Source organism: Petromyzon marinus, unplaced genomic scaffold (genome assembly GCF_048934315.1).
Source record: "Petromyzon marinus isolate PM22_M1 ecotype Great Lakes invasive population unplaced genomic scaffold, UKy_Petmar_22M1.pri1.0 PM_G_Scaffold_45, whole genome shotgun sequence".
Taxonomy (NCBI): domain Eukaryota; kingdom Metazoa; phylum Chordata; class Hyperoartia; order Petromyzontiformes; family Petromyzontidae; genus Petromyzon; species Petromyzon marinus.
The window spans coordinates 829,380-841,196 of NW_027422997.1; positions in this window are offsets into that span (position 1 = coordinate 829,380).

An 11,817-nucleotide genomic window follows, 5' to 3' on the forward strand; every position below is an offset into this window, starting at 1 on the left:
CAATGCTCTGAGAGTGCGCTGTTTTTGAGTTGTACGCCTTTTGGCGTCTTCTGGTCCAACACCAATGGAGACTAGGCTCTAAGAAAAGCTGTCTCGGGTGTGGACCAATCAAATTCAAGGACAGTGCATATTATTATCAGAGTTGTCTTTTTTGTTTGCATTTTGACTGCTTGTGTTGTGGTTATTGCAAACATGATGCCTTGAATAAAGGTGTCAGTTTTTGTGCCAGTTAAAAGGGTAAAACCTATTCTTATATCTTGTTTCTGGCAAAGGAGGTCTCATAATGTTAATGCTCACCCCGAGCCCTCAATGCTCTGAGAGTGCGCTGTTTTTGAGTTGTACGCCTTTTGGCGTCTTCTGGTCCAACACCAATGGAGACTAGGCTCTAAGAAAAGCTGTCTCGGGTGTGGACCAATCAAATTCAAGGACAGTGCATATTATTATCAGAGTTGTCTTTTTTGTTTGCATTTTGACTGCTTGTGTTGTGGTTATTGCAAACATGATGCCTTGAATAAAGGTGTCAGTTTTTGTGCCAGTTAAAAGGGTAAAACCTATTCTTATATCTTGTTTCTGGCAAAGGAGGTCTCATAATGTTAATGCTCACCCCGAGCCCTCAATGCTCTGAGAGTGCGCTGTTTTTGAGTTGTACGCCTTTTGGCGTCTTCTGGTCCAACACCAATGGAGACTAGGCTCTAAGAAAAGCTGTCTCGGGTGTGGACCAATCAAATTCAAGGACAGTGCATATTATTATCAGAGTTGTCTTTTTTGTTTGCATTTTGACTGCTTGTGTTGTGGTTATTGCAAACATGATGCCTTGAATAAAGGTGTCAGTTTTTGTGCCAGTTAAAAGGGTAAAACCTATTCTTATATCTTGTTTCTGGCAAAGGAGGTCTCATAATGTTAATGCTCACCCCGAGCCCTCAATGCTCTGAGAGTGCGCTGTTTTTGAGTTGTACGACTTTTGGCGTCTTCTGGTCCAACACCAATGGAGACTAGGCTCTAAGAAAAGCTGTCTCGGGTGTGGACCAATCAAATTCAAGGACAGTGCATATTATTATCAGAGTTGTCTTTTTTGTTTGCATTTTGACTGCTTGTGTTGTGGTTATTGCAAACATGATGCCTTGAATAAAGGTGTCAGTTTTTGTGCCAGTTAAAAGGGTAAAACCTATTCTTATAGCTTGTTTCTGGCAAAGGAGGTCTCATAATGTTAATGTTCACCCCGAGCCCTCAATGCTCTGAGAGTGCGCTGTTTTTGAGTTGTACGCCTTTTGGCGTCTTCTGGTCCAACACCAATGGAGACTAGGCTCTAAGAAAAGCTGTCTCGGGTGTGGACCAATCAAATTCAAGGACAGTGCATATTATTATCAGAGTTGTCTTTTTTGTTTGCATTTTGACTGCTTGTGTTGTGGTTATTGCAAACATGATGCCTTGAATAAAGGTGTCAGTTTTTGTGCCAGTTAAAAGGGTAAAACCTATTCTTATATCTTGTTTCTGGCAAAGGAGGTCTCATAATGTTAATGCTCACCCCGAGCCCTCAATGCTCTGAGAGTGCGCTGTTTTTGAGTTGTACGCCTTTTGGCGTCTTCTGGTCCAACACCAATGGAGACTAGGCTCTAAGAAAAGCTGTCTCGGGTGTGGACCAATCAAATTCAAGGACAGTGCATATTATTATCAGAGTTGTCTTTTTTGTTTGCATTTTGACTGCTTGTGTTGTGGTTATTGCAAACATGATGCCTTGAATAAAGGTGTCAGTTTTTGTGCCAGTTAAAAGGGTAAAACCTATTCTTATATCTTGTTTCTGGCAAAGGAGGTCTCATAATGTTAATGCTCACCCCGAGCCCTCAATGCTCTGAGAGTGCGCTGTTTTTGAGTTGTACGCCTTTTGGCGTCTTCTGGTCCAACACCAATGGAGACTAGGCTCTAAGAAAAGCTGTCTCGGGTGTGGACCAATAAAATTCAAGGACAGTGCATATTATTATCAGAGTTGTCTTTTTTGTTTGCATTTTGACTGCTTGTGTTGTGGTTATTGCAAACATGATGCCTTGAATAAAGGTGTCAGTTTTTGTGCCAGTTAAAAGGGTAAAACCTATTCTTATAGCTTGTTTCTGGCAAAGGAGGTCTCATAATGTTAATGTTCACCCCGAGCCCTCAATGCTCTGAGAGTGCGCTGTTTTTGAGTTGTACGCCTTTTGGCGTCTTCTGGTCCAACACCAATGGAGACTAGGCTCTAAGAAAAGCTGTCTCGGGTGTGGACCAATCAAATTCAAGGACAGTGCATATTATTATCAGAGTTGTCTTTTTTGTTTGCATTTTGACTGCTTGTGTTGTGGTTATTGCAAACATGATGCCTTGAATAAAGGTGTCAGTTTTTGTGCCAGTTAAAAGGGTAAAACCTATTCTTATATCTTGTTTCTGGCAAAGGAGGTCTCATAATGTTAATGCTCACCCCGAGCCCTCAATGCTCTGAGAGTGCGCTGTTTTTGAGTTGTACGCCTTTTGGCGTCTTCTGGTCCAACACCAATGGAGACTAGGCTCTAAGAAAAGCTGTCTCGGGTGTGGACCAATCAAATTCAAGGACAGTGCATATTATTATCAGAGTTGTCTTTTTTGTTTGCATTTTGACTGCTTGTGTTGTGGTTATTGCAAACATGATGCCTTGAATAAAGGTGTCAGTTTTTGTGCCAGTTAAAAGGGTAAAACCTATTCTTATATCTTGTTTCTGGCAAAGGAGGTCTCATAATGTTAATGCTCACCCCGAGCCCTCAATGGTCTGAGAGTGCGCTGTTTTTGAGTTGTAGGCCTTTTGGCGTCTTCTGGTCCAACACCAATGGAGACTAGGCTCTAAGAAAAGCTGTCTCGGGTGTGGACCAATCAAATTCAAGGACAGTGCATATTATTATCAGAGTTGTCTTTTTTGTTTGCATTTTGACTGCTTGTGTTGTGGTTATTGCAAACATGATGCCTTGAATAAAGGTGTCAGTTTTTGTGCCAGTTAAAAGGGTAAAACCTATTCTTATATCTTGTTTCTGGCAAAGGAGGTCTCATAATGTTAATGCTAACCCCGAGCCCTCAATGCTCTGAGAGTGCGCTGTTTTTGAGTTGTACGCCTTTTGGCGTCTTCTGGTCCAACACCAATGGAAACTAGGCTCTAAGAAAAGCTGTCTCGGGTGTGGACCAATCAAATTCAAGGACAGTGCATATTATTATCAGAGTTGTCTTTTTTGTTTGCATTTTGACTGCTTGTGTTGTGGTTATTGCAAACATGATGCCTTGAATAAAGGTGTCAGTTTTTGTGCCAGTTAAAAGGGTAAAACCTATTCTTATATCTTGTTTCTGGCAAAGGAGGTCTCATAATGTTAATGCTCACCCCGAGCCCTCAATGCTCTGAGAGTGCGCTGTTTTTGAGTTGTACGCCTTTTGGCGTCTTCTGGTCCAACACCAATGGAGACTAGGCTCTAAGAAAAGCTGTCTCGGGTGTGGACCAATCAAATTCAAGGACAGTGCATATTATTATCAGAGTTGTCTTTTTTGTTTGCATTTTGACTGCTTGTGTTGTGGTTATTGCAAACATGATGCCTTGAATAAAGGTGTCAGTTTTTGTGCCAGTTAAAAGGGTAAAACCTATTCTTATATCTTGTTTCTGGCAAAGGAGGTCTCATAATGTTAATGCTCACCCCGAGCCCTCAATGCTCTGAGAGCGCGCTGTTTTTGAGTTGTACGCCTTTTGTCGTCTTCTGGTCCAACACCAATGGAGACTAGGCTCTAAGAAAAGCTGTCTCGGGTGTGGAGCAATCAAATTCAAGGACAGTGCATATTATTATCAGAGTTGTCTTTTTTGTTTGCATTTTGACTGCTTGTGTTGTGGTTATTGCAAACATGATGCCTTGAATAAAGGTGTCAGTTTTTGTGCCAGTTAAAAGGGTAAAACCTATTCTTATATCTTGTTTCTGGCAAAGGAGGTCTCATAATGTTAATGCTCACCCCGAGCCCTCAATGCTCTGAGAGTGCGCTGTTTTTGAGTTGTACGCCTTTTGGCGTCTTCTGGTCCAACACCAATGGAGACTAGGCTCTAAGAAAAGCTGTCTCGGGTGTGGACCAATCAAATTCAAGGACAGTGCATATTATTATCAGAGTTGTCTTTTTTGTTTGCATTTTGACTGCTTGTGTTGTGGTTATTGCAAACATGATGCCTTGAATAAAGGTGTCAGTTTTTGTGCCAGTTAAAAGGGTAAAACCTATTCTTATATCTTGTTTCTGGCAAAGGAGGTCTCATAATGTTAATGCTCACCCCGAGCCCTCAATGCTCTGAGAGTGCGCTGTTTTTGAGTTGTACGCCTTTTGGCGTCTTCTGGTCCAACACCAATGGAGACTAGGCTCTAAGAAAAGCTGTCTCGGGTGTGGACCAATCAAATTCAAGGACAGTGCATATTATTATCAGAGTTGTCTTTTTTGTTTGCATTTTGACTGCTTGTCTTGTGGTTATTGCAAACATGATGCCTTGAATAAAGGTGTCAGTTTTTGTGCCAGTTAAAAGGGTAAAACCTATTCTTATATCTTGTTTCTGGCAAAGGAGGTCTCATAATGTTAATGCTCACCTCGAGCCCTCAATGCTCTGAGAGTGCGCTGTTTTTGAGTTGTACGCCTTTTGGCGTCTTCTGGTCCAACACCAATGGAGACTAGGCTCTAAGAAAAGCTGTCTCGGGTGTGGACCAATCAAATTCAAGGACAGTGCATATTATTATCAGAGTTGTCTTTTTTGTTTGCATTTTGACTGCTTGTGTTGTGGTTATTGCAAACATGATGCCTTGAATAAAGGTGTCAGTTTTTGTGCCAGTTAAAAGGGTAAAACCTATTCTTATATCTTGTTTCTGGCAAAGGAGGTCTCATAATGTTAATGCTCACCCCGAGCCCTCAATGCTCTGAGAGCGCGCTGTTTTTGAGTTGTACGCCTTTTGTCGTCTTCTGGTCCAACACCAATGGAGACTAGGCTCTAAGAAAAGCTGTCTCGGGTGTGGACCAATCAAATTCAAGGACAGTGCATATTATTATCAGAGTTGTCTTTTTTGTTTGCATTTTGACTGCTTGTGTTGTGGTTATTGCAAACATGCCTTGAATAAAGGTGTCAGTTTTTGTGCCAGTTAAAAGGGTAAAACCTATTCTTATATCTTGTTTCTGGCAAAGGAGGTCTCATAATGTTAATGCTCACCCCGAGCCCTCAATGCTCTGAGAGTGCGCTGTTTTTGAGTTGTACGCCTTTTGGCGTCTTCTGGTCCAACACCAATGGAGACTAGGCTCTAAGAAAAGCTGTTTCGGGTGTGGACCAATCAAATTCAAGGACAGTGCATATTATTATCAGAGTTGTCTTTTTTGTTTGCATTTTGACTGCTTGTGTTGTGGTTATTGAAAACATGATGCCTTGAATAACGGTGTCAGTTTTTGTGCCAGTTAAAAGGGTAAAACCTATTCTTATATCTTGTTTCTGGCAAAGGAGGTCTCATAATGTTAATGCTCACCCCGAGCCCTCAATGCTCTGAGAGCGCGCTGTTTTTGAGTTGTACGCCTTTTGTCGTCTTCTGGTCCAACACCAATGGAGACTAGGCTCTAAGAAAAGCTGTCTCGGGTGTGGACCAATCAAATTCAAGGACAGTGCATATTATTATCAGAGTTGTCTTTTTTGTTTGCATTTTGACTGCTTGTGTTGTGGTTATTGCAAACATGATGCCTTGAATAAAGGTGTCAGTTTTTGTGCCAGTTAAAAGGGTAAAACCTATTCTTATATCTTGTTTCTGGCAAAGGAGGTCTCATAATGTTAATGCTCACCCCGAGCCCTCAATGCTCTGAGAGTGCGCTGTTTTTGAGTTGTACGCCTTTTGGCGTCTTCTGGTCCAACACCAATGGAAACTAGGCTCTAAGAAAAGCTGTCTCGGGTGTGGACCAATCAAATTCAAGGACAGTGCATATTATTATCAGAGTTGTCTTTTTTGTTTGCATTTTGACTGCTTGTGTTGTGGTTATTGCAAACATGATGCCTTGAATAAAGGTGTCAGTTTTTGTGCCAGTTAAAAGGGTAAAACCTATTCTTATATCTTGTTTCTGGCAAAGGAGGTCTCATAATGTTAATGCTCACCCCGAGCCCTCAATGCTCTGAGAGTGCGCTGTTTTTGAGTTGTACGCCTTTTGGCATCTTCTGGTCCAACACCAATGGAGACTAGGCTCTAAGAAAAGCTGTCTCGGGTGTGGACCAATCAAATTCAAGGACAGTGCATATTATTATCAGAGTTGTCTTTTTTGTTTGCATTTTGACTGCTTGTGTTGTGGTTATTGAAAACATGATGCCTTGAATAAAGGTGTCAGTTTTTGTGCCAGTTAAAAGGGTAAAACCTATTCTTATATCTTGTTTCTGGCAAAGGAGGTCTCATAATGTTAATGCTCACCCCGAGCCCTCAATGGTCTGAGAGTGCGCTGTTTTTGAGTTGTACGCCTTTTGGCGTCTTCTGGTCCAACACCAATGGAAACTAGGCTCTAAGAAAAGCTGTCTTGGGTGTGGACCAATCAAATTCAAGGACAGTGCATATTATTATCAGAGTTGTCTTTTTTGTTTGCATTTTGACTGCTTGTGTTGTGGTTATTGCAAACATGATGCCTTGAATAAAGGTGTCAGTTTTTGTGCCAGTTAAAAGGGTAAAACCTATTCTTATATCTTGTTTCTGGCAAAGGAGGTCTCATAATGTTAATGCTCACCCCGAGCCCTCAATGCTCTGAGAGCGCGCTGTTTTTGAGTTGTACGCCTTTTGTCGTCTTCTGGTCCAACACCAATGGAGACTAGGCTCTAAGAAAAGCTGTCTCGGGTGTGGACCAATCAAATTCAAGGACAGTGCATATTATTATCAGAGTTGTCTTTTTTGTTTGCATTTTGACTGCTTGTGTTGTGGTTATTGCAAACATGCCTTGAATAAAGGTGTCAGTTTTTGTGCCAGTTAAAAGGGTAAAACCTATTCTTATATCTTGTTTCTGGCAAAGGAGGTCTCATAATGTTAATGCTCACCCCGAGCCCTCAATGCTCTGAGAGTGCGCTGTTTTTGAGTTGTACGCCTTTTGGCGTCTTCTGGTCCAACACCAATGGAGACTAGGCTCTAAGAAAAGCTGTTTCGGGTGTGGACCAATCAAATTCAAGGACAGTGCATATTATTATCAGAGTTGTCTTTTTTGTTTGCATTTTGACTGCTTGTGTTGTGGTTATTGAAAACATGATGCCTTGAATAACGGTGTCAGTTTTTGTGCCAGTTAAAAGGGTAAAACCTATTCTTATATCTTGTTTCTGGCAAAGGAGGTCTCATAATGTTAATGCTCACCCCGAGCCCTCAATGCTCTGAGAGCGCGCTGTTTTTGAGTTGTACGCCTTTTGTCGTCTTCTGGTCCAACACCAATGGAGACTAGGCTCTAAGAAAAGCTGTCTCGGGTGTGGACCAATCAAATTCAAGGACAGTGCATATTATTACCAGACTTGTCTTTTTTGTTTGCATTTTGACTGCTTGTGTTGTCGTTATTGCAAACATGATGCCTTGAATAAAGGTGTCAGTTTTTGTGCCAGTTAAAAGGGTAAAACCTATTCTTATATCTTGTTTCTGGCAAAGGAGGTCTCATAATGTTAATGCTCACCCCGAGCCCTCAATGCTCTGAGAGTGCGCTGTTTTTGAGTTGTACGCCTTTTGGCGTCTTCTGGTCCAACACCAATGGAGACTAGGCTCTAAGAAAAGCTGTCTCGGGTGTGGACCAATCAAATTCAAGGACAGTGCATATTATTATCAGAGTTGTCTTTTTTGTTTGCATTTTGACTGCTTGTGTTGTGGTTATTGCAAACATGCCTTGAATAAAGGTGTCAGTTTTTGTGCCAGTTAAAAGGGTAAAACCTATTCTTATATCTTGTTTCTGGCAAAGGAGGTCTCATAATGTTAATGCTCACCCCGAGCCCTCAATGCTCTGAGAGTGCGCTGTTTTTGAGTTGTACGCCTTTTGGCGTCTTCTGGTCCAACACCAATGGAGACTAGGCTCTAAGAAAAGCTGTCTCGGGTGTGGACCAATCAAATTCAAGGACAGTGCATATTATTATCAGAGTTGTCTTTTTTGTTTGCATTTTGACTGCTTGTGTTGTGGTTATTGCAAACATGATGCCTTGAATAAAGGTGTCAGTTTTTGTGCCAGTTAAAAGGGTAAAACCTATTCTTATATCTTGTTTCTGGCAAAGGAGGTCTCATAATGTTAATGCTCACCCCGAGCCCTCAATGCTCTGAGAGTGCGCTGTTTTTGAGTTGTACGCCTTTTGGCGTCTTCTGGTCCAACACCAATGGAAACTAGGCTCTAAGAAAAGCTGTCTCGGGTGTGGACCAATCAAATTCAAGGACAGTGCATATTATTATCAGAGTTGTCTTTTTTGTTTGCATTTTGACTGCTTGTGTTGTGGTTATTGCAAACATGATGCCTTGAATAAAGGTGTCAGTTTTTGTGCCAGTTAAAAGGGTAAAACCTATTCTTATATCTTGTTTCTGGCAAAGGAGGTCTCATAATGTTAATGCTCACCCCGAGCCCTCAATGCTCTGAGAGTGCGCTGTTTTTGAGTTGTACGCCTTTTGGCATCTTCTGGTCCAACACCAATGGAGACTAGGCTCTAAGAAAAGCTGTCTCGGGTGTGGACCAATCAAATTCAAGGACAGTGCATATTATTATCAGAGTTGTCTTTTTTGTTTGCATTTTGACTGCTTGTGTTGTGGTTATTGAAAACATGATGCCTTGAATAAAGGTGTCAGTTTTTGTGCCAGTTAAAAGGGTAAAACCTATTCTTATATCTTGTTTCTGGCAAAGGAGGTCTCATAATGTTAATGCTCACCCCGAGCCCTCAATGGTCTGAGAGTGCGCTGTTTTTGAGTTGTACGCCTTTTGGCGTCTTCTGGTCCAACACCAATGGAAACTAGGCTCTAAGAAAAGCTGTCTTGGGTGTGGACCAATCAAATTCAAGGACAGTGCATATTATTATCAGAGTTGTCTTTTTTGTTTGCATTTTGACTGCTTGTGTTGTGGTTATTGCAAACATGATGCCTTGAATAAAGGTGTCAGTTTTTGTGCCAGTTAAAAGGGTAAAACCTATTCTTATATCTTGTTTCTGGCAAAGGAGGTCTCATAATGTTAATGCTCACCCCGAGCCCTCAATGCTCTGAGAGCGCGCTGTTTTTGAGTTGTACGCCTTTTGTCGTCTTCTGGTCCAACACCAATGGAGACTAGGCTCTAAGAAAAGCTGTCTCGGGTGTGGACCAATCAAATTCAAGGACAGTGCATATTATTATCAGAGTTGTCTTTTTTGTTTGCATTTTGACTGCTTGTGTTGTGGTTATTGCAAACATGCCTTGAATAAAGGTGTCAGTTTTTGTGCCAGTTAAAAGGGTAAAACCTATTCTTATATCTTGTTTCTGGCAAAGGAGGTCTCATAATGTTAATGCTCACCCCGAGCCCTCAATGCTCTGAGAGTGCGCTGTTTTTGAGTTGTACGCCTTTTGGCGTCTTCTGGTCCAACACCAATGGAGACTAGGCTCTAAGAAAAGCTGTTTCGGGTGTGGACCAATCAAATTCAAGGACAGTGCATATTATTATCAGAGTTGTCTTTTTTGTTTGCATTTTGACTGCTTGTGTTGTGGTTATTGAAAACATGATGCCTTGAATAAAGGTGTCAGTTTTTGTGCCAGTTAAAAGGGTAAAACCTATTCTTATATCTTGTTTCTGGCAAAGGAGGTCTCATAATGTTAATGCTCACCCCGAGCCCTCAATGCTCTGAGAGCGCGCTGTTTTTGAGTTGTACGCCTTTTGTCGTCTTCTGGTCCAACACCAATGGAGACTAGGCTCTAAGAAAAGCTGTCTCGGGTGTGGACCAATCAAATTCAAGGACAGTGCATATTATTATCAGAGTTGTCTTTTTTGTTTGCATTTTGACTGCTTGTGTTGTGGTTATTGCAAACATGATGCCTTGAATAAAGGTGTCAGTTTTTGTGCCAGTTAAAAGGGTAAAACCTATTCTTATATCTTGTTTCTGGCAAAGGAGGTCTCATAATGTTAATGCTCACCCCGAGCCCTCAATGCTCTGAGAGCGCGCTGTTTTTGAGTTGTACGCCTTTTGTCGTCTTCTGGTCCAACACCAATGGAGACTAGGCTCTAAGAAAAGCTGTCTCGGGTGTGGACCAATCAAATTCAAGGACAGTGCATATTATTATCAGAGTTGTCTTTTTTGTTTGCATTTTGACTGCTTGTGTTGTGGTTATTGCAAACATGCCTTGAATAAAGGTGTCAGTTTTTGTGCCAGTTAAAAGGGTAAAACCTATTCTTATATCTTGTTTCTGGCAAAGGAGGTCTCATAATGTTAATGCTCACCCCGAGCCCTCAATGCTCTGAGAGTGCGCTGTTTTTGAGTTGTACGCCTTTTGGCGTCTTCTGGTCCAACACCAATGGAGACTAGGCTCTAAGAAAAGCTGTTTCGGGTGTGGACCAATCAAATTCAAGGACAGTGCATATTATTATCAGAGTTGTCTTTTTTGTTTGCATTTTGACTGCTTGTGTTGTGGTTATTGAAAACATGATGCCTTGAATAAAGGTGTCAGTTTTTGTGCCAGTTATAAGGGTAAAACCTATTCTTATATCTTGTTTCTGGCAAAGGAGGTCTCATAATGTTAATGCTCACCCCGAGCCCTCAATGCTCTGAGAGCGCGCTGTTTTTGAGTTGTACGCCTTTTGTCGTCTTCTGGTCCAACACCAATGGAGACTAGGCTCTAAGAAAAGCTGTCTCGGGTGTGGACCAATCAAATTCAAGGACAGTGCATATTATTATCAGAGTTGTCTTTTTTGTTTGCATTTTGACTGCTTGTGTTGTGGTTATTGCAAACATGCCTTGAATAAAGGTGTCAGTTTTTGTGCCAGTTAAAAGGGTAAAACCTATTCTTATATCTTGTTTCTGGCAAAGGAGGTCTCATAATGTTAATGCTCACCCCGAGCCCTCAATGGTCTGAGAGTGCGCTGTTTTTGAGTTGTACGCCTTTTGGCGTCTTCTGGTCCAACACCAATGGAGACTAGGCTCTAAGAAAAGCTGTCTCGGGTGTGGACCAATCAAATTCAAGGACAGTGCATATTATTATCAGAGTTGTCTTTTTTGTTTGCATTTTGACTGCTTGTGTTGTGGTTATTGCAAACATGATGCCTTGAATAAAGGTGTCAGTTTTTGTGCCAGTTAAAAGGGTAAAACCTATTCTTATATCTTGTTTCTGGCAAAGGAGGTCTCATAATGTTAATGCTAACCCCGAGCCCTCAATGCTCTGAGAGTGCGCTGTTTTTGAGTTGTACGCCTTTTGGCGTCTTCTGGTCCAACACCAATGGAAACTAGGCTCTAAGAAAAGCTGTCTCGGGTGTGGACCAATCAAATTCAAGGACAGTGCATATTATTATCAGAGTTGTCTTTTTTGTTTGCATTTTGACTGCTTGTGTTGTGGTTATTGCAAACATGATGCCTTGAATAAAGGTGTCAGTTTTTGTGCCAGTTAAAAGGGTAAAACCTATTCTTATATCTTGTTTCTGGCAAAGGAGGTCTCATAATGTTAATGCTCACCCCGAGCCCTCAATGCTCTGAGAGTGCGCTGTTTTTGAGTTGTACGCCTTTTGGCGTCTTCTGGTCCAACACCAATGGAGACTAGGCTCTAAGAAAAGCTGTCTCGGGTGTGGACCAATCAAATTCAAGGACAGTGCATATTATTATCAGAGTTGTCTTTTTTGTTTGCATTTTGACTG